This window comes from Protopterus annectens, chromosome 15.part0 (genome assembly GCF_019279795.1).
Source record: "Protopterus annectens isolate FY-2018-M chromosome 15.part0, PAN1.0, whole genome shotgun sequence".
NCBI lineage: Eukaryota > Metazoa > Chordata > Ceratodontiformes > Protopteridae > Protopterus > Protopterus annectens.
In genome coordinates, this window is record NC_056749.1 from 526,076,317 (window position 1) to 526,100,239 (window position 23,923).

Below are 23,923 nucleotides of genomic sequence, written 5' to 3' on the forward strand. Positions count from 1 at the left end.
GGCTGGTTTTACAGTATTTGTGTGAGTTACTATCCTATGGCCTTTCTTATTCCTCTGTCAAGGTTTATTTTATTGGCCATTTCAGCATGTCTGCCCATGGATCCTCCTCTTTCAAAGCAGTCTTATGTCAAAATGTTCTTGAAATGGGTTTTGCATAAGAGCCCTCCAAGTAAACCAGAGGCCCTTCCTTAGGATCTTAATTTTGTGCTAGATAGGCTAACACTTGCTCCATTTGAACCAGCTAATCTGGTTGACCTGAGCTTCTTAATATGGAAAACAGTTTTACTGATTGCTCTGACCTCTGCAAGAAGGCTATCTGAGTTGCAAGCTCTTATGGTGGCTCAACCCTATATCATTTTCCATTGGGATAGGGTTTCTTTGAGAACCAATCCTTCTTATATATGTCTAAACTGGTATCCGAGTTTACCTTAAGCCAAACTATCCACCTCTTCATTTTCTTTCCTGAAAATGAGGAAGAAAGGATACTCCATACCTTGGATGTCCACAGGCAACTCAGGTACTATCCTGACAGAACTAAATCTTTCAGATCTTCCGATCCATTGTTCATTCCTTGTGAAGGTACCAAGAAGGGACAGACTGTATCAAAACAGACTATTTCCAAATGGTTGTCTAAGGCTATTACCGCTTGTTATATCCACTATAATAAATCTATTTCAGGCAGGGTCAAGGCCAACTCTACCAAGTCCTTGGCTTCATCTATGGCTTTTTGGCAAGGGTTGGATTCTAGACGTAAGCTAGTAGCTGCTTCTTGGTCCTCTGTACATACTTTTATAAAGCACAATAAGCTTAATTCATTCTATAGGTCTAGATCAAGTTTTGCTTGGAATATTCTCCAGGGGTTCCTTGTCCGTTCTTCTTCCTCCCAAATATAGTCAGCTATGGTAATCTACACATATAGCTAGGGCTACTGCAGCACAGATCAATACGAAGAATGTAGTGCAGTTGTGTTATTTGAACTTACCGTCACAGTAAATGTTCAAATGATCACTGCTGCAGTAGCCTCTCCCTCCTTCCCTCTATCCCCCTTGTCTTTTGGGGTGTTTTTATGCAAGGGTGTGGATATTTATTTTTTAGCATTCATGGCATTGCCTTCAACCTCACTGTTTCTGCTGGCAGGAAAGGTGTAAAGGGCTTCACCCCAAACTTGTCTTTTATTCAGCTCATCTTGAGCTGTTTGAGAGTTTGGGCACATGGAAGGTGTCCTGAAGCTTTGTAATCTGGATGGCTGTTATATGCTTGGCAGGATATAACCCATATAGCTTAGGCTACTGCAGCAGTGATCATTCGAACATCTATTGTTATGGTTTTCAACCTACTCAGCTGTACATTCCCACCATTTGATAGAAATGAGCTTGTAGGCTTTTGCATATTTAGAGGAAGTTTTATAACACCATACCATGACATGTTATCTCATGTATTTGTATTACACATTTTTTCTTGCTTGCTCTTAAGAAAATATAATGTACTTTCAAGGTTAGAGACCACAACTGTTTTCTTTGTAAAGGTTCCTTTAAGTAATTATGTCATTATGATGCAAATATTGTACATAGTTCTGAAGCATTACTTCTCTACAGTGGAAACTGTTTTAAAGTATTTCATCTTGATGTCATTGGTACTTTTTTTCAATATGCATTCAATAAAACTTTTTTGTAAAAAAAAAAAAAAAAAGAAAGAAAAAAAAATAAATGACTCTAACTGATATGACACAGAGAGGTTAAATTGTGTTTTGTTTAAAATATCCCTGTAAGGAAGAATAAAGTTTATTTGTAATACATAGCATGCAGTGTTGTTATACTTTATGCAAACAACTTTTCTCAATAGTTTCAGCTTTTTAATGTACATTTTTCCTTGTGGTAGGATCTTTGTAGAAATTTGTATGGAAAGCTGAAGGACTGTACAATCTATGACACTTTTACACTCTTTGTAATCAATGTTTTGTAGCTCAAACTATATTGGCATTTTTTAATTATTCGTTTTTATTTCAGCAAAGGATGCTTTACTGTTTTTTGTTTTCTGAAATGTTTGTCAGTGTACATGGTCATCTCTGGCCACATACATCATAGAGATAAAAAAACTTAAATGATTCAATGAAGCAATGAAGTCAACACAAACATTAAAATAACACAATATTAAACAAGGTAAATCTTCCGCTGTGGTGACCCCTAACCGGGAAAAGCCGAAAGATACAACAACAACTAAAGACATTAGAAATCAATTGCTGTTTTTAGTAACTCAAAATAATCTTGTAGATATAATTCTTGTTAAGAGCTCACAGTAGAAATCTGAAAGAAAAGCATGACTGAAACATGTAACAATGGGAAATGGTTGTGACTTTTGCGGTGTGTGTGTGTGTGTGTGTGTGTGTGTGTGTGTGTGTGTGTGTGTGTGTGTGTGTGTGTGTGTGTGTGTAATCTGCTTGGATACTAGGACATGTATTTTTAATTAATCATTAGACTACTATTGTTACATTAATTCTATGTATCATTAAATGTAGAGGTATCTATTATTGTGCATTTATTTTGAGTGTTTATTTTAATGTGATGCTTCAGTTTTTTTAAGAAGTTGATTTTAATGGCATGTCATTTTATAAAAAGTTTGAGACCTACTTGATTATTTACTCAGTAGAACCATATTCATGTTTAGCAGGTTACAGCAAACCAGTGCATTGTAACCACTCCATTATCCTCCATTCTAAATCTTAGCTGTAGATGTTCCTGATTCTGTAAGCCATATGTATGAAAGATACCCCAGAAAAAATGTCCTTTTGTGATACATTGAGTATGCCTAAGTATATCCTTATGTTATTGAAACACAATGTGTTTGCACTTGCAATGCACGGAATACACAAGTATGTTAACTAATGAGAATCCCAGCTTTAAGGGGTTTCCATTCAGAAGCCTTTGTATTACAACATGGCCAAAGAAACACAAATCACATTTTCCAGAACAATTGTATACACTTTCACTGTTGTCTAGGCTCTTGTAAAGGAGGGACTTTATGGTAATAATGATTTCTTTACTTACAAAAAAATATCAGAAGTTCAGAGACATTTATCCTTTTCTGTACGGGTCCTTAAATATAAACTTTGAAAAAATTACTTTAAAGTTAACACAAACAGAATGTTTCTTCTAACCTTCTTCTTCTTCTTCTTTCGGCTTATCCGTGTTAGGGGTCACCACAGTGGATCACCTGTCTGCTCATGACTGGCAGTGGAGTTTTACAGTGTAGAGTTGCCAGCCCGGTGCCCAAACTTCCACAGAAGGCACACACATGCACGCACACCTAGGGCCAATTTAGAGTGTCCAATCCACCTACAGCATGTCTTTGGGATGTTGGAGGAAACCGGAGCACCTGGAGGAAACCCATGTGACCACAGGGAGGACATGCAGACTCCGCACAGAAGGCACCCCAGACGAGGATCGAACCGAATGTTTCTTCTAGCGAACTTCATAAACATTAGTACATTCTTCAAAACAAATGATATAAAAGCAGTAGGAAATTAAATGCAAGTGAAAGCATTGTGCTGCTTGATATTGGGTGTTTTCCTGGTATACTCAGTTTGAGTCTGTCTTAAAAAAACAGTTAAACGTATTAAAAGTTAATTTATTATATTTTATTTGATTAATTTATTTATTGCATTTAGCCTGAATGTAGGTACATGCCCCTTTTTGGCAGAGGCCTGTGGAGAAAACCTCCACAGTCCCAATACAAAAACAAATAAGCAAGCAAAAGTTCTTAAATTTAAATAACATCAGCAATACAAAGGAGTTACAATGTGCAATATGAATAAGTCCAATTGATCTGTGGCATTTAAAGCAAGAGTAAATCTTTGTGAAGTCCTTGGGTTAAGATTTAATCAACAGGTATTAGGGTTAATATTTATAGAACAAATATTTACATCATCCATTCTAAATACAGGGATAGAAAGTTTCTGCCTTTTGCATAAAAAGATAGGGAGAGAATGATATAACTAGAGAAAGATTTTATGAGCTGAAGGAGTTTATAGGAGTAAGAGGAAAAGAAGAGTAAGAAATAGATGTGACAATAATAAAATGATATGCAGAATAAAAAGAAAAGAGAGAAGAGATAAAGATGCGATAAAGGAAATGAGATAAAACCTGGTAAAAGTAATAGTCATTAAGAAAATATGGGAGAATGATTAAGAGTTGAACTAGGTATGATTTACCTTAGTAATACCAGGTTGTCATATGGCATAGTGGCAGTCCCAAGTTAAAGTGAAATAGTTTTTTTTTTCCCCCAGGAAAATGGGTTAGTTACAGGTGTATGTTATGGTTGAGGCATACAGAGGAAAAAAGTGAGTCAGGAAATGGATTATTGGATTTGTTAACTGCTAAATTATTGTAATTCTTGAGATCTAAGTTCTCTTTAAGGAATATGTGCTACTAAATCAATGATAGGTAGGCATTTATTGGGGGTTGTTTAGTATACTTTGTGCAGTTTTTAAATGGATGTAGTTCAGAGTTTCAATTAATTTCAACATTGTAATTTATTGAGGATAATACAGTAACATGTCCTGTTTTGGGGGGTTAGCTTAGATGTTGTGAACTATTCTTCTGTTTATGGAAAGCAATTTGGGTCTGAGCTTGTAGTATTTCTATGTTGTTTACAAAGGTTACTAGAGTGGCGTCATCTGCAAACTGAATTAAGGTTGCATTATCTAGACCTTCAGTAGATTGTTTATGAAGGTGTTAAAAGATGAGGGATTCCAGAATGGAGCTTTGTGGAAATTCAACAGTGTTAGCTATAACGATGGAATTTAAATCAATGGTCTTTTGATGAGATATTCAGTTAAAAAAGAAAAAAAAATGTGATTGTCATGAAGGAAATGGAAGAGGAATATTTAGAAGAGGACCAAGTAGCTGACTTGAAATCAAATTTCTGTTATGTTTGGTGCAGACCACTCAGAGAGCTTAAATTATATATTTAATGGGGATATTTGTAGTTACCTGAAAAGGTTCAAAGTTGCCATTATTTATGATGCTGAATACCTCCAAAGTCAGCAGGATGTGATGGAAACTGTTAAACAGTTAGGCAACAAATGGCAGGAATTCAGAAAAAGGCTGCGGAACTGTTTAAGCACTTGAGCAATTTATGACCCATATTAGTATGTTTGAGAACAAAGCAAGAAAGCAGAATTATAAATTATATGGAGTTATAGAGACACAAGGGAAAATGACTTGTTGGAGTATTGGGTCTATATCATATGAGCGAATCACACAAATTGCGAACGATCATAATATCGAACCTACAGGACCTCGAACTTCCTATTGTGGGGGGCTGTACCCCCCACACCCCCCACTAAATATATATTCCAACTCTGAAATCACACTACAATGAGGAAAGGGCAAATATCCCATTCTTCATTGTACCACAATCTCAGAAAAAGCACTTTGAGGTCTGGTACATTCGATATTATGAGTGTTCGCAATTTGAGCGATTCGCTCATATGATATAGACCTGGAGCCTGGAGTATATGAGAGATAAGATGAAGGAATGTACTTGCTTAACAAAGGATTGTGTGCGTATATCCAAAACAGACATTAAACAGGGGAAGCTTGGGCTAATATGTTAATAGTGATTAAGTTTTTAACTTCTTCTGAGATAGAACAAGCACTGTGAAAACCAGGTACACAATTCATGACATAGGGAGAATAGTGTTCATAGAGGAAGATTTTTCAGAAGTACTTTAAGGGTCTGTTTTTAATTTGTGGATGTGATAAAGGAATAGGTGGGTGAGCCAGGAATGAGGCAAGCCTGTTTACCCCTTGCTGATTCCAGACCAAGCCTGCAAGCTGTAATAGCTTTACCAATCATAAGTTGTTATTTGCAGACTGGACCTAACAGAGAACAATCAAGGCCTACAGGTCTGGTGTACAAAAAACAACGTATAACTAATTAAGGAGTCAGTGGGTGGTGCTGGCAGGCTGGCAATTTAAACAGACAGTATCAAGCTGGAAATATTTCTATTTTACACATCCTGGATAGCAGCATTTACTGCGATTTTTCTTTAAAAAAAAGAAAAACAAAGATCCGTAGTCTTTTCAAACTCAGAAACTGAAGAAGTTACTGCTGAGAGAAACTTTTATTTGTCCTGCTATTGAGGAGCACATGAGATAGCCCAAAAGTTCCTGGAATTCATAAACTCAAATGCCATGGAACAACTAGTCACCATCCCCACAAGAGGAGAAAACATACTTGATCTCATCATCATGAACATGGGAGCACAATGTTCAACACCGGAAGTATACCCCTCACTGGTGAGATCAGATCACAAACTAATCTCGCTGGAGGTCCTCATCCCACCCCCATCTGAAATAAAAAAGACCACAGTAAAGAACTTCTCGAAAACCGACTTCACACTTCTAAAGACTAGTGTGGTCTCCTTTAAGGCCCCCGAGCCAGCGGAAATCAGTACTCAAGCCGCTGAATCACTTACAAATGCCTTCTACCAGCACCTGCAGGACTGCATGGATAAGGCAATCCCAAGCAAAACAAAGACTCTTTGTACCAAAGGCAAGCGTCTAGTCTGGTGGACCCCAGCCATAAACAAACTCTACAACAAAAGGAGGAAGCTACTAGAAGATAGAGCAAAATCCTTAAAAGGTAAGACACCTTTGATCACTATAAGTAAAAAACTAAGAGCTCTCATAAAATCATCCAAAGCAAATTTTGAGAGAAAAATAGCTAAAGACTCAAAAGACAATCATAAGGCCTTCTTTAGCTATGTTAGAAACCTGGGAGGAAACTCCCAGATATGCTCAGAACTAGTTCAAAATGACGTGAAGATTACTGATCCTACAGACATTGCCAACATACTGGCTGACAGGTTCAGTGCAAACTTCTCCCCAAAAGGAGAGATATCTATACCAAGCGATTGCAGCCCCCAAACATCTCTAACGCCCAAGTGAGAACTGCTCTCTCCAAAGCAAAAAACACAGCATCCATGGGACCTGATGGTGTCCCCGGCTGTGTGCTCCACGAACTCAACGAGGAATTAAACCCACAGCTAGGACAGCTGTTTAATCATAGTCTCACCTCTGGATACGCACCAGGAGTGGCGCACTGCGACTGTGGTCCCACTTCACAAAGGCGGTGCCTCCACCGACCCTGGAAATTACCGCCCATTAGCTTGACAAGCCTTATCTGCAAAGCCATGGAGAGGATCATAATGGACCTCATAAATAAAGACATAGGGAATTTGCAGACCTTGGATCCAACCCAGTTTGGCTTTGTCAAAGGCAGATCATGCCTTTTAAACTTGGTTGACTTTTTCGAAACAGTCACCAAAGCCATTGATGAGGGAAAGGCAGTCCATACAGCCTACCTCGATCTGGCGAAGGCCTTCGATACAATACCCCACTCGGGTATCATTGAAAAACTCATCAGCTTAAATGTTAACCCATACATCACAAGATGGGTTGCAAACTGGCTGAGTGACAGAACCTACAAGGTCAGAGTTGCTGGCGCCATGTCAGACTCAAAGCCTGTCACAAGTGGTGTCCCACAGGGCTCAGTCCTGGGCCCACTCTTGTTTGGCATCTACTTTTCCGAAGTACAAGCAAACACAGGAGGGTTATGGCTGACAAAGTTTGCAGATGACTGCAAACTGGGCGCCGTAGTTGAAAACACATCTGACACAGATATCCTTCAGAAGGGTCTCACAGAAACGGATAAGTGGTGCCAGAGCCATGGCCTAAAGTTAAATGCCAAAAAATGCATAGTCATACCCTTCGGGAAAAACAAGGTTACCCCTAGCTACCATATAGGTGGCAATCCACTGAGCACAGAAGAAGTTATCAGGGACCTGGGGACCCAGGTTGACAGTAGCCTGTCATTCGACACCCATGTAGCTAAAGTAGTTAGGAAGACCTTCTACATTGCCCACCTTATCATGAAGGGATTCACATCTAGATCAAGGGAGGTCATAGTCTCCCTATACTCATCACTCATCAGACCAATGATTGAGTACAATGCCCCATTCGGAATGTATCTGACCCGACACTTGCAGCAGCTGGAGAGGCCACAAAGTTCCTCACCAAAAGGATAAAGGGTCTCAAAAATCTGTCCTATGCTGCCCGACTGAAAGAACTCCAGCTCTATTCAGTCGCCTACCGCTTGCTCAGAGGTGACCTTTGCCTGACATACAAGGCCATGTCAAACCCAGATTTGATGAATATGCTTCACCTCAAAAAATCTAGATCTGTCAGAGCCACAAGGGCGGGAGACTTAAACCTCGACACGGCTATTAATAGAACGTGCTGGAGGGATAGATTCATCACCCAAAGACTCCCTATGCTGTGGAACAAAATCCCGGTATATGTGAGGCAGAGCACCTCGCTGGCCTTGTTCAAGAGAAATCTTGACCAATGGATGGGAGATCGCAGATATACCCCAGGGATTACCTCAGTGTCACTGCTCGACAGAGGCACAGCAAAATAATGGGTATAGTTCCCCATACTAAAGGGGTGGCGTAAGCCACAAAACTATGGGCTAGACTTGTAAATGCCCTCGGGCAGATAGCCTAGTATGAACCTATGAACCTATGAAGCTATGATCCTTATCCAAGTTACATATACTACTCCATGGACCAATTCTGTGTGTGGACTTTTTTCTTGAGAACAAAGCAAAAAAGTGGAATTTTAAATTACATGGATTGGACACCCTATAGACAACTTTAATGTTTTTTTTAAAAGACATCAGCAGCATATATTAGTGGGAGACATTTGGACAAACTATCAGCAAAAATTGTGTTTTTATTTTATTTTCATTTAGTTATTTATGTATTAATTATTTTATAAATGCATACACTTATTTATTCAAAAATTATGGACAAAACCAAAAATAATGGGAGAAAGGGCCAGCATTACAGATAATTGTAAAATATTACTGTAATTCACTTAAAATGTTTATAGAACAACATGTTTTACTTCAAAGTGTGTTTTCTGAACAATAAGAAGTATGAAACTCTAATTTTGGCATTCTTGACTGACTCTCAGTGTTTACCAGGGGCAGGGCAAAAATAAGAGGCAAAATATGGACAGTTCAGAGTTGGCCTATAGTCCAGCAGAGCTAAAAAGAAGTGGAAGAACTTCATGCTGGGCCCTGTATGATGGTTGATTGCTTTACACTGTCTATCCTTTGAAATATGGAAGTATAATGACCATCTGTATCTACCAGGATTTTCTTCCTGTTTGTGAACTTATTAGACAACGTGGAATCTTTTGATTCCACTATTAGAAGAATTGAAACCTGGAAAGGAACATAGTGCTCCATTCTGGAGAAAAAGGCTTGTAGTAGATATTTATCCCTTATTTATTTATTTATTTCTGTATGTATGTATGTATGTATGTATGTATGCATGCATTTTTTTGGAAAGAAGAAAGACAAGTAACATCAATTAGAAAAGTAGTTTAGAAATTATTGCAAACCTAAAGATAAATTTTAGTATATTCTTCACAAGGTTTAAACTATAGATGTTTATAGGGGTTCACTTTATAATTTCGAAATACTGAAATCTCGAATTTCAGTATTTTGAAACCATAAAGTCGAACATCCCAAATCCTGAAACTACAAAATCATGAAACACAAAATCACGAACAGAAACACACCATACACCACACAACACATACATCGTCCAACCCACACCACAACAAACAAAGCACACACAAACACAAAAACACAAACAAACAAACCCACACTACATATAAGCAGGTGGGCAAGCCCCCCTGCACCCCCTACTTATATATACTAACTCCGAGCTCATGCAGACACAGAAAGGAAACTCACACCCACACATTCTACAGTCCCTCGTACACACACAAACATCACACATATACAAACACCAACACATCCAACACTTACACACCCATACTTTCACCTGCCTATCCTAAGCCACACGTACAGACAAACACATTCACACACACTCAAACTCCCACACAAAACCCTTACAAAACACTCACTTACCTTAAATTACACCTAAATCCACACACAACACCAGACACCATCCACCCACAACACCGCACGCAATGTGCCGTAAAGCAATAACCATGAATTAGAGATGTTCGGATTCGTGATTATGCACTTTTGCGATTTTAAAGGTTCGACTTTATCATTTCGGGATACTGAAATTTGGGATTTCAATATTTCGAAATTATAAAGTGAACCCATTTATAGATTGAGAAGTCTACTTGAATAAAAGGCTTGTTTTGGTGATTCACTTTACCCATTAATGACAGAATAGTTTGTGGATTAAGAAATGGTTAAAGGGGGCAGGCTATTCAGACAAACACATGTGGTGTTACCAAAATGTATAATGGATGTTTTTATAATATAATATTTGTAAATGCAGTGGACTGTTGTTTGAAAAGTGTAAGAATTCTGGACAAAGCCTAAAATAATGTGGACAAATGTCCTAAATCAGTGACACATTGTAAATATTTTCTTGTAATATTGGAAAGTTACTAAAATAAGTAGTTTTGCATAAATATGTATTTTCTAGAGGGTATGAAGTGAAGTTCTCTAAAATGCTGGACAGTTATAAGATAGCTTATACAGTTTTGGATATTAAAGTAAGCAAGCTGCTGACTCAACTTTGTTTTATTTTATTTTTTTTATTTATTTAAAATAGTAACATAGCTTTCTATCTCTATCTCCTGAATCAGGGACAAAACTAGAAACAATCAGGCATAATTAGCGACACTTAAAATATTGGTACTATTAATCTGTGAAGCTGATAGTGTAAGATAATATTTCAGAATGTGAAATGGCATGCATTTTCTGAAGTAAAAGAAGTCTAAATCTTAAATTATTGTTTATTAACTGTAAATCAACATAAGGGACAGAAGACAATTTTGAGCCACAATTATGGACATCACTGAAAATCAGGGATAGTTGAGAGGTATGAGAAGCAGTCATTTTACTTTTACCGTAAATCTGTGCTGCGTATCCTTTGCAGTCAATGGTACTATAGTAGAGGTAAACAGGTGAACAAGCTGCTGGCTGAACACTGTATTATAGCTCTTAAATGTTTACCTTCAGGATCTGGAACAAATCTAGAAATAAAGAGGGATGCTTTTAAATTAGTAGTAATATTAATTTAAGAAGCTGACAGACTCATCATCATCATCATCTTCTTTTGGCTGTTCCCGTTAGGGGTCGCCACAGCGGATCATCTGTTTCCATTTCTTTCTGACATCTGCATCATGCTCTTTCACACCAACCACCTGCATGTCCTCTCTCACCACATCCATAAACCTTATCTTAGGCCTTCCTCTTTTCCTCTTACCTGGCAGCTCCATCCTTAGCATCCTTTTCCCAATATACCCATCATCCCTCCTCACCACATGTCCAAACCAACGCAATCTCGCCTCTCTTGCTTTGTCTCCACACTGTCCAACCTGAGCTGACCCTCTAATATACTGATTCCTAATCCTGTCCATCCTAGTCACACCCAGTGCAAATCTTAACATCTTTAACTCTGCCACATCCAGCTCTGACTCCTGCCATTTCGTCAATGCTACCATCTCCAACCCATATAACATAGCTGGTCTCACTACCCTCTTGTAGACCTTCCCTTTCACTCTTATTGGTACTTGTCTGTCACAAATCACTCCTGACGCTCTTCTCCACCCATTCCACCATGCCTGTACTCTCTTCTTCACCTCTCTTCCACACTCACCATTACTCAGAACTGTTGATCCCAAGCACTTAAACTCATCCACCTTTGCCAACTCTATTCCCTGCATCCTCACCATTCCTCTACCCTCCCTCTCATTTACACACATATATTCTGTTTTAGCTCTGCTGACCTTCATTCCTCTCCTCTCCTCTCTAAAGCATATCTCCACCTCTCCAGGGTCTCCTCAACCTGGTCCCTAATCTCACTATATATCACAATGTCATCTGCAAACATCATAGTCCACAGGGCCTCCTGTCTAATCTCATCTGTCAACCTGTCCATCACCACTGCAAATAAGAAAGGGCTCAGAGCTGATCCTTGATGTAATCCCACCTCCACCTTAAACGTACATGTTACTCCCACCGCAGTCCTCACCAGTGTCACACTACCCGTGTACATATCCTGTACCACTCTTACATACTTCTCCACCACTCCCGACTTCCTCATACAATACCACAACTCCTCTCTAGGCACCCTGTCATATGCTTTCTCTAAGTCCACAAAGACACAATGCAACTCCTTCTGACCTTCTCTGTATTTCTCCAACAACACTCTCAGAGCAAATATTGCATCTGTAGTGCTCTTTCCTGGCATGAAACCATACTGCTGATTACTAATCATCACCTCCCTTCTTAATCTAGCTTCCACTACTCTTTCCCATAACTTCAAGCTGTGACTGATCAATTTTATCCCTCTATAGTTACTGCAGCTCTGCACATCACCCTTATTCTTAAAGATAGGTACCAAAACACTTTTTCTCCACTCCTCAGGCATCCCCTGACTTTCCAAAATTTCATTAAACAATCTCATTAAAATTTCATTAAACAAGAAGCTGACAGACTAAGAATGTGAATTATCATGCTTTATTTTTCTCGAGTAAAAGTGTGTGTAGATATTTTTTCTTTTCATAAATAAATAAAATGTACATGGATGTTGTCTTTTTACAAGTAAAAAAAGGATATATAGATGACTTTCTTTTCTCACTTAAAAAGTATATGCATATTTTTTTATCAAATAAAAGTGTACATTACATTAATGCTGCTTTGTTTCCAGAAGTGGACATAAATGCTGCTTTTTTTTTCCAGAAGTTGGCATAGATTTGTTTTTCAGAAGTAGACACAGTCACTATCTTTTTTCCCTCAAAAGTGGTCAATGATGATGTTTTTTTTAATGGACATATTGTAGATGCTGTTTTCTGAGATTAGAGTGCATCTCTTAAGTATTGTCACATAAGTGTAATCCATCACTTTTTCTCTCCAAATCACTACTTTCTGTATGGATAAGGAGGAACACAGGAAAACTGTGTGACAAAATCAGGGATGATCTTGAGAACCAGGCACAACTGAGAGGTTTGAGCAGTAGATATTTTTCTTTTGGTAATGGTATTTTGTAATGAGAAAGTGCTGGTGCTCAGCATTCTTGATTATGTAACTGAAGAAATAAGAGTTACTGGTAAGACAGACACAGCTGGAAACAGAACACACAAGAAAGGACATGATTGAATTGAGAGACAGTAATACTTTGGAGACGTAGAAGATAGTGGGAAGAAAAGTCTAGTCTGAAAGAGACGTTTGACCTATTTGTAACAGTACGATCAAGTAGGAAATGTTTAGAGAGACTGAGAAGTGTGACATGAAATGGCAGTTTGAAGAACTAAAAAACTGTTATGTGATTCATGACAGTAAGCCCAAAAAACAAAGAGATGAGTATTGGTAGCATTAACATAAAGTAAATAAGTACAATTAGAACTGTTCTCTTTATTGGATGGTTTATGAAGATTAACTTTTTTACCCCTGGTAGTCAGAAAGATGGAAATTTATGAGCTATGTTATCTTGAACAGAGGTGGACAAATAAAATTAAGTGAAAGTCCCAAAAGGGGCTACAATTTTGCTCTGAATTTCACTCTCAGTTGAATATACCATAAGGGTTATTTTCTTGTGTTATATGTGTTACTTTCCAGAACTAGCATTATTCTAGCCTAAATAAGGTTAAATGTTTTAGTGGTAAAGTCCCAGAAAGTAACAGTTCTATAAAGTTTATGATAGTAATACTGAGTGAAGATGACATTATGGCTTGTGAGTATAACATCTAAACTCTTAACAAATATTACAAACCTTGATGGGATTTTGTTTTTCGTCTACAATATAATATTATGAACTGGTATCATAATAACTTTCCAAAAGAAATTAGGTATAGCAGTTACACCAAAAACTACTTTCAGAAAACCATGAACTCCTTCCCTGTTTTTGTGTGACTATATGTATGTATATTTCTCTGTGCGTTTGTTTACATATGTGTGTGTGTGTGTGTGTGTGTGTGTGTGTGTGTGTGTGTGTGTGTGTGTGTGGGTGTGTGTGTGTGTGTGTGTGTTTGTGGGTAAGATATGGCTTGAGGTTCCACCATTGAGGTGTAAGGAAAACTTATTACTTGCAAAGAAACACTTTGTTTTTGGTTCAATTAAAGTGATTTTTTCATGACTGTTTCAAATTATTATTACTCAGAAAAACTGCATTTATCATAAATCCTAGGAACGAACCATGGTTGACAATTTAAAACCTTACAGATTATGTATAACTGACAAGAAGAAATAATCTTACTGAAAGGATTATAAAATTATAGATTCTTTTCAGACTAGAATGTCTCATTTTTGGATTAATAGTACCGGTGAACCATTTTCAAATTAACAAAATGTTATATCTGTACTGCCAATTACAAGACTACTTCTCAATTTTCTAGATTTTTGCAGAATGTCCAGATTAAAATTTATACTTTTCTGGCAAATCATTGAGGACTGAAGTCACTGAATAATTATATAAATGTGTGTCTCAGACTTCATATTCTTCACAAAATACATGCTAACAAAACACCTTTTATTCTAGCAACTAAGTTTATTAGAGCAATATGACACTGGCACACTGGCCCAGTAATCAAAGAGCCTCAATCCTCACCACTAACACCAGTGAGGGGCAACCACATTGGGAAGGATAACAAGAACACACAGTAAAGTACAATTTCCCTTAGGAGCACACAGAGATCAGTTAGTCTGGGGCTGGTTTCTCCCTTTCTTTCCAGATCCCCAATAAGATTCTTCACTGGCACATCTATAGGGTAAAGATCTCAACCTAGTAGTCAAGCTAAAACCTCCAGCACCCTCTCTGCCCAATCAGTGCTTCATGTCCCTGTCCAAGTAGCTGACACATGCACACACTTTAAGATATGGGTTTTATACAAACACACAGATACTCCTGGGGAAGGCTGCCACAGGTTCTCCAGCTATGCCCCTTCCTGTCAGTCTATAAGGTAGTACCAGCTGCCACCAACCACTAATATCAGCTACTAATAAGGCCCTTACCAAAGGGTGTCCAATTTTACTGTGCAATATTATTATCCAGTTAGTAAGTATGACCAGAACTTTTATGGCTTATTGGAGTGGCTTTTTACAGTATCACGATATACATGCAATGTACTCTAGAGCTTAAATTATCTCTACACAAAACAGCCACAGTTGAAAGTTTAAAAATATTTAATAATAAATAATAAAAACACAAGATAAGTCTCCTCACTTCAAAACGGTGCTAGTCAAGAGTTCTTCACCTCTCTTCCACATTCACCATTACTCTGAACTGTTGATCCCAAGTACTTACTAGTCTATTGATCCATAATGATCCTTAGAAACCTGGCCCAGCATTGCATAAAATTTTAGCCCTTGTAATTTAAGTATGACTAACTCAGAACTAGGCAGGCCATTTACAGTACATGTTACCTTATCCATAAGAAATAAGAGGTCTAACCACGGGTGAATTTGTAGTTTACCATCCATTGTCCAGATTACTTTTCAGCAAAATACAGGAACTATGTTGCTTTATGTGGAAAGGAGGACAATTTCAAAGAAGTTATATTCTCTGTGATACATATCTATCATGCCAGCATGTTCTGTTTAATAAATAAAATAAATAATAAATAAAATAAAATGAATAAATAAAATAAATATTTATGAGATTAAAATCTTCTGAGTGAGTGTTTATGCCACCACTGGACATGGGGATGTGTAGTAGATCTGACAAGATAAGCTGACAGGATAAGCTGTGTTGAGGCTCTGTAAGGGAAACAGAGATTGCTTCTCGGTAGCATATATGATACTGATAAGAGAAACTAGGCTTTAAAGTGTTCAGTGTGCAGTTTTATAATTTAGGCCTTTGATTTTTTTTTTTTTTTGGAGAAAGCATAGTGGGCATTCAAATTATTTTAAGTTCTTGCACAGGCATAAACTAAAGTTTGTATTAAACTCAATGACTGGCCTAATAACTGCTGAATACCATAGAGTGATCACATTCCTGGACCTGGATACCATACCTTTATTAACACACAATGAAAAAGGCCTTTCTTACAACAGCTGATACATGGTGATCAAAAATACCAAGTTCCTAACTACCAGATTGATTTTCAAGAGTGTGTTGTCTATATGATAGTTATAGGGGATTTCATGTCTGTTGAAGGAGACTATTATACATTTTTTGGCATTTGTAGTCCATGGTTACAACACTAGCTATTTGTTATCTGGATTCTGTTTTCCTAAGTTGGAAACTTTTGAAGACTCTCATTGGCTAAAAAAGCCACTTTGGAAGTGAACAAGTTTTAGCTAAATTTATGAAAGCCTTGGAGATATTGGTACAGTCCATCTCTGGCAAAGTAGTTAGGATTGTCTATCATCTCGTCCCACATTGATATACATTGGATCCCTGGTAAATGACATCAGAAGCTATGGCAATTGTTGAAGTCAATCATTTTTTGTTCATATCACAGGATCATTCTCAGTAATGGTAAAATACTGCTCAAAGCTAGGCTCATACCTGTCTCTGTCATCATCATCATCTTTCGGCTTTTCCTGTTAGGGGTCGCTACAGTGGATCATCTCTTTCCATTTCTTCCTATCCTCTACATCTTGCTCTGTCACACCAACCGCCTGCATGTCCTCTCTCACCACGTCCATAAACCTTATCTTAGGCCTTCCTCTTTTCCTCTTACCTGGCAGCTCCATCCTTAGCATCTTTTTCCCAATATACCCATCATCCCTCCTCAGCACATGTCCAAACCAACGCAATCTCATCTCTCTTGCTTTGTCTCCAAACTGTCCAACATGAGCTGACCCTCTAATATACTGATTCCTAATCCTATCCATCCTAGTCACACCGAGTGCAAATCTTAACATCTTTAACTGCCACATCCAGCAATGACTCCTGCCTTTTTGTCAATGCCACTGTCTCCAACACATATAACATAGCTGGTCTCACTACTGTCTTGTAGACCTTCCCTTTCACTCTTACTGGTACCTGTCTGTCACAAATCACTCCTGACACTCTTCTCCACCCATTCCACCCTGCCTGTACTCTCTTCTTCACCTCTCTTCCACATTCACCATTACTCTGAACTGTTGATCCCAAGTACTTAAACTCGTCCACCTTTACCAACTCTACTCCCTGCATCCTCACCATTCCTCTACCCTCCCTCTCATGTACACACATATATTCTGTCTTAGCCCTGCTGACCTTCATTCCTCTGCTCTCTAGAGCATGTCTCCACCTCTCCAGAGTCTCCTCAACCTGATTCCTACTCTTACTACAGATCATAATGTCATCTGCAAACATCATAGTCCACGGGGCCTCCTGTCTGATCTCATCTGTCAACCTGTCTATCACCACTGCAAATAAGAAAGGACTCAGAGCTGATCCTTGATGTAATCCCACCTCCACCTTAAACGGATCTGTCACTCGCACTGCAGTCCTCACCACTGTCACACTACCCTCATACATATCCTGTACCACTCTTACATACTTCTCTGCCACTCCCGACTTCCTCATACAATACCACAACTCTTCTCTAGGCACCCTGTCATATGCTTTCTCCAAGTCTACAAAGACACAATGCAACTCCTTCTGACCTTTTCTGTATTTCTCCAATAACACTCTCAGAGCAAACATTGCATCTGTAGTGCTCTTTCCTGGCATGAAGCCATACTGCTGATCACTAATCATCACCTCCCTTCTTAACCTAGCTTCTACTACTCTGTCCCATAACTTCAAGCTGTGACTGATCAATTTCATCCCTCTGCAGTTACTGCAGCTCTGCACATCACCCTTATTCTTAAAGATAGGTACCAAAGCACTTTTTCTCCACTCCTCAGGCATCCTCTGACTTTCCAAAATTTCATTAAACAATCTAGTTAAAAATTCCACTGCCATTTCTCCTAAGCACCTCCATGCTTCCATTGTGATGTCATCTGGGCCAACAGCCTTTCCATTCTTCATCCTCTTCATAGCTGTCCTTACTTCCTCCTTGCTAATCTGTTTCACTTCCTAATTCACTATCCCCACATCATCCAACCTTCTCTCTCTCTCATTCTCTTCATTCATCAGCCTCTCAAAATACTCTTTCCAACTACTCAACACACTCTCCTCTCTTGTGAGTACCTTTCCCTCACTATCCTTTATCACCCTTACTTGCTGCACATCTTTCCCAGCTCTGTCCCTCTGTCTAGCCAATCAGTACAGGTCCTTTTCTCCCTCTTTAGTGTCCAATCTCTCATACAACTCTCCATACGCCTTATCCTTAGCTTCCACCACCTCTCTCTTTGCCATGCACCTCATCTCCTTATACTCATGTCTACTTTCTTCATCTCTTTGACAATCCCACTTCTTCTTCGCCAGCCTCTTCCTCTGTATACTTTCCTGTACTTCCTCATTCCACCACCAGGTTTCCTTGTCCGCCTTCCTCTGTCCAGATGTCACACCAAGCACCTCTTTAGCAGTCTCCCTTACTAGTTCTGCTGTAGTTACCCAGCTGTTCAGTAACTCTCCACTGCCTCCCAGTGCCTGTCTTAACTCTTCCCTAAACTCCACTTCACAATCACCCTTTTTTAACTTCCTCCATTTAATCCTTGGCACTGTTTTCACACTCCTCCTTCTCTTCTTGATCACCAGCGTCATCCTACAGACCACCATTCTATGCTGCTTAACTACACTTTCCCCTGCCACCACTTTACAGTCTCCAATCTCCTTCAGACTGGCCCTCCTACATAGGACATAATCCACCTGTGTGCATCTTCCTCCACTCTTGTACATCACCCTATGCTCCTCCCTCTTCTTAAAATACGTACTCACCACAGCCATGTCCATCCTTTTTGCAAAATCCACAATCATCTGACCTTCTGCATTCCTCTCCTTAACACCATACCTACCCATCACTTCCTCATCCCCTCTGTTCATTTCACCAACATGCCCATTAAAGTCCGCTCCAATCACTAGTCTCTCACCCTTGGGTACACTCACCACAACTTCATCCAACTCACTCCAAAATTTCTCTTTCTCATCCATCGCACACCCAACTTGTGGGGCATATGCACTAACAACATTCATCATTACACCATCAATTTCGAGCTTCATAAGCATCACTCTGTTAGACACTCTCTTCACATCAAAACACTCTTGGCATATTGTTCCTTTAGTATAACCCCTACCCCATTTCTCCTGCCATCCACACCATGATAGAACAATTTGAACCCATTTCCTAAACACCTGGCCTTACTTCCCTTCCATCTGGTCTCTTGCACGCACAATATATCAACCTTCCTTCTCTCCATCATATCAGCTAGCTCTCTTCCTATACCAGTCATACTGCCAACATTCAATGTTCCTACCCTCACTGCTACACTCCTAACCTTCCTCCTCTCTTCCTGCCTTCGGGCATGCCTTCACATGTCTGTCTTCATATAGTCGAGGGAAATATGTCTCAAGTAATTTTCTCCCACATGTACTATGATTATGTCATATGTGTATTTGTGGTGCAAGGACTTCAGTACATGTGCGATGTGGTGAATCCAGCCACTTGACAGGCAACTAACCATAACCCTCTAATTACTCAGCCTGATGAGTGATGCATCATTGTGTATCTCTCTCTATAGTGCCACCTACCACTAGGATGTTGGAGGTTGTGGAGGTTTGCCTTTTGGATCGTTGAGTTGAGACTTTCGGAGTCTTAGATTCATGTTTCATGGTGGATGCTGCCTGAGTTGAAAGTCTCTGAGCTTGCTGAAGGCAGTTGTTTGTTAGATTACATTTAAGAGGTCTTTGTAGTTTAAGTAGGCTAATTTTAAGAGCCTTGGCACATGTAGGTCTATGTATTTGGTCTGTTTTGTGTGTTATAGGTATAGTGTGGTGTTGTGAGTTACTTACAACCTCTTTACTGTTTGTAGTAGCTTTACAAGAGCTTTGCCTCCAATAACATTGCCTAACTACATTGTGCAACATTGTCTCAGGATGCCTATTTCAACCTGTAGTGTATAATAATTGAAATATCTTCTACTGTAAACTTAGGGGATGGGTTTTGGGATCAGTGGCAAATCCAAAGGTCCTTAACTCAGTTTCCTAACCCTGCGGTACCAGGAATTTAATTTATTATACAAACAGATCCATATATAATCCATTAATCTATTTTCTCTTTATTAGGTTCAAATTACTATTCCCCATTGCTTGAAGTTGACTGTGGTAACTGCTTAGGCTCTTTAATAAATATTTTGCAGTGTTTAATGAATGTGATATTCTGTTGGTTATTCTCTAATCTAGGATTGAGGTGCTTTTCATTCCTTTTTTATTATTGTCAGTTAATTATTTTGTTTTGTTTTGTTTTAATAGCCTTGAGTGGGAGTGAGGGTGATTACTTTAGGGTTTACAACTATTATCCTTTGTTTACATTTTAGTTAGGTTAGTCTTAGCTGAAATATTTAGAATTTGGTCCCTTTTATTAGTAGTACAGTTTTCTGACAGGTTACTGGTAGGAAGGTAGTTTGTGTAATATTATTATTTTATTTTGTTTTATTTATTTGTTTGTTTTGATTATTCATTCTAATTCAAAATGACTTTCATCTCTAGCAGATGACTTATGCAGTATTATTTTTAGGGGTTGTTAATGTGGATTTTAAAAGTAAAGTATGTCATTTTTTTTACACTGAAGTTAATTGGGGATGTGGTGAGCATGTTATTTACTAGTTTTCTTTCTTATTCTAATTTATTCATTTTCTATGTGCTAGGTTTCATTTGCAAGGTTGTTTTGCTTGAGCTGAGCTGCATTTAATGTGTGAGTGTGCCCATTTGGTGTTTGCAGTATATGAAACATCTGTGTGATAGGCCTGGATGAAGGTAAGAAAGTGCATACTGCCTATCTTGATCTGGCAGTCAAATTCTGGCCTAAGGTTTTGACACAATCTCCCCCTTCAGGTATAATTGATACACTCTTCCAGCTGGGGATTAATCCAGTTGAAATGAGATGGCTAACTAATTGGCTTACTGACAGAACCCATACTGTGAAAACTGGTGAAACAACCTCTACCAGTAGAGCTGTCACCACTCACATACCCCAAGGATGTGTCCTTTCCCTTTACTGTTTGGAATCTATTTCCTAACAGTCCAGGCTAAAGTATACGGCCTTTGGCTTACTAAGCTTGCTGATTCTTGCATACTGGGTGCAGTCATAGAGCCCACCAATGATGATTATATACTACAGTAGGGGCAAACACAGACAAATGATTGATGCCAAAGCCACACAGTCTACAAATAAACACAAAAATGAGTCATTATTGTGGGCTTCTGCAAAGTGGAATTCCCCACTAATTACAGCATTGACAACACTCCTCCTGTGCTGAAACCTTGTGGTGCAACACACCTAGATAGCAAGCTGAACTTTGACCACCAAGTGCCCATAGTGGTATGGCAAGTCCACATCATGCAACTCATAAGTCAGGTCATCATATTCAGATCTGAGGAGGATATAATAGCACAGTACTTGAACCTCATCAGAACTTTAATAGAGTATAATGCTCCCTTTTGCATGCACCTCTCTAGACACCTGCAGCAGTTGGAGAGACCACAGGGGTTTGACCAAAGGGGTTTCTCACCAAGAAAATACATGGCCTACAAACCATGCCATGACATATTTGGATTGATTGACACACATACCCCAGTTGATGGTAGTGAGAACATAATCCCTACCTAAGTACACCAACTAGAGAACTCTGTATTTAAGGCAAACACCACGGCTCAAGTCTGACTTGGAAAGTGTCAGACAACAGTTTATAGATGATGACATCAGCAGTATCTGGTGAGGAGTAAATGCTAATAGCAGTGGCCCGCATGTTGGTGTAAAATGATTTCTGTAATGTAAAGCAAGTGCACAATCAGACACACACACCCCAGCTGACTGCAGTGAGAACAGAACATCTACCTAAGTACACCAACCAGAGACCTCAGTACTTCACACAAATGCTACAGCACAAGTCTGACTTTTACAAGGCTGCAGGACAACTTATGGTGAATGACATCAACATTGGATGTTGGAGAGAAGATGTTGGGAGGTCTGCATGAAATGGATGTGTAGGCATGTGCAAGTGTCACAATATTGTCAATCATTGGGATTGGAGTGGCAACTGTCAGCTACAGACTTATGCTCCTCTGACTAGAATGACACACACACACACATACACACACACACACACACACACACACACACACACACACACACACACACACACACACACACACACACACACACATCTCCCAGTTAACTGCAGTTAGAGCAGAATCTATCCCTATCTAAATACATCAGTTATAGAACTCAGTACTTTACACAAGCACCAAGGCACAAGTCTGACTTTTACAAGGGTGCAGGACAACTTATGGTGGATGACATCAGCACTGGATGTTGGAGAGAATATGTTGGGAGGCCTGCAGGAAATGGATGTGTAGGCATGTTCAACTGTCAAGATATTTCAAGTTCTGCATGTTACCAGATTGATGAATGTGCAATGTGTAGCATGTGGTGAATATTTCCAATGTGCAGGTATACTTTAAGAGACAGCTTCACAAACTATATGCAAATAGGTGTCTACATCATTGCAAGTATTAGAAAATCTGAATGTGTATTGTCATTTTAAAGACGTGCATGGTATATAACACAATATTTGCTATTAATTTATGTAGAGTAGTTCATAGATTCATTGGTTGATACTAGGCTATTGGCCCTAGGGTCTATATAAGCCTAGCCATAACAATTCCCTGGCTACTTCTTCCCACACTATTTACTTCCCTGGACCCCTGTCTAGCAGGGCGACTGACATGATCCCCGGGGTGAATTTCCTTTCTGCCATCCAATCATCAAGGTTCCATTTGAAGAGGGCCAAAGAGGCGCTCTGCTTGACATGTATGGGCAGTCTATTCCAGAGTCTGGGGAGTCTCTGGGTCAGGAATCTAACCCTCCAGCATGTTTTGTTTATTTTGATGACAAGATTTAGATCCCTGGAGCATGTGTCTCTGAGGGATTGGGATTTCTTTAAGTGGAGCATGTCCAACAGCTCTGGGTTTGACATGGCCTTGTATGTTAAGCAGAGATCGCCTCAGAGTAGACGATATGCCACAGACTATAGCTGGAGTTTTTTTAAGGTGATCAGCATAGGACATCTGCTTTAGGCCTGTGATTCTTTTATTGAGGTATTTCTGTGGCCTTTCCAGTTGTTGCAGATGTCTTGAGAGGTACATACCAAACGGGGCATTGTATTCTATAATGGGTTTAATGAGGGATGAGTACAGTAGGACAATGACCTCCTTTTTTCTGGATGAAAAGCCCTTAGTGATGAGGTGTGTCACACAGAAGGATTTCCTGACTGTTGTGGCAATGTGGTTATTGAAGGTGAGACCATTGTCCACCTGTGTCCCTAAGTCTCTTATCATACTTTCAGTGTTTAGTGTACTGCCACCTATGTGATAATTCATGGGTACATGTTTTTTCCCAAAGGGGATAACTATACATTTCTTGGCATTGAGCTTGAGCCCACGGCTCTGGCACCAAGCATCTGCTTCTGTGAGGCCCTTTTGTAGAGTATCCACATCATTTGGGGATTCAATAATGGCTCCCAGTTTGCAGTCATCTGTGAAATTTGATAGCCAGAGTCCCTTAGTGTTGGCCTGTACTTCAGAGAAGTAGATGCCAAACAAGAGAGGTCCCAGGACTGAACCCTGAGGTACTCCACTTGTCACTTGTCTGGAGCTGAATTTGGAGTCAGCTACTTTTACAGTGTGGGTTCTGTCAGTAAGCCAGTTGGCAACCCATTGAGTGACGTAGGGATTAATGCCCAGCTTAGTAAGTTTATCTATGATTCC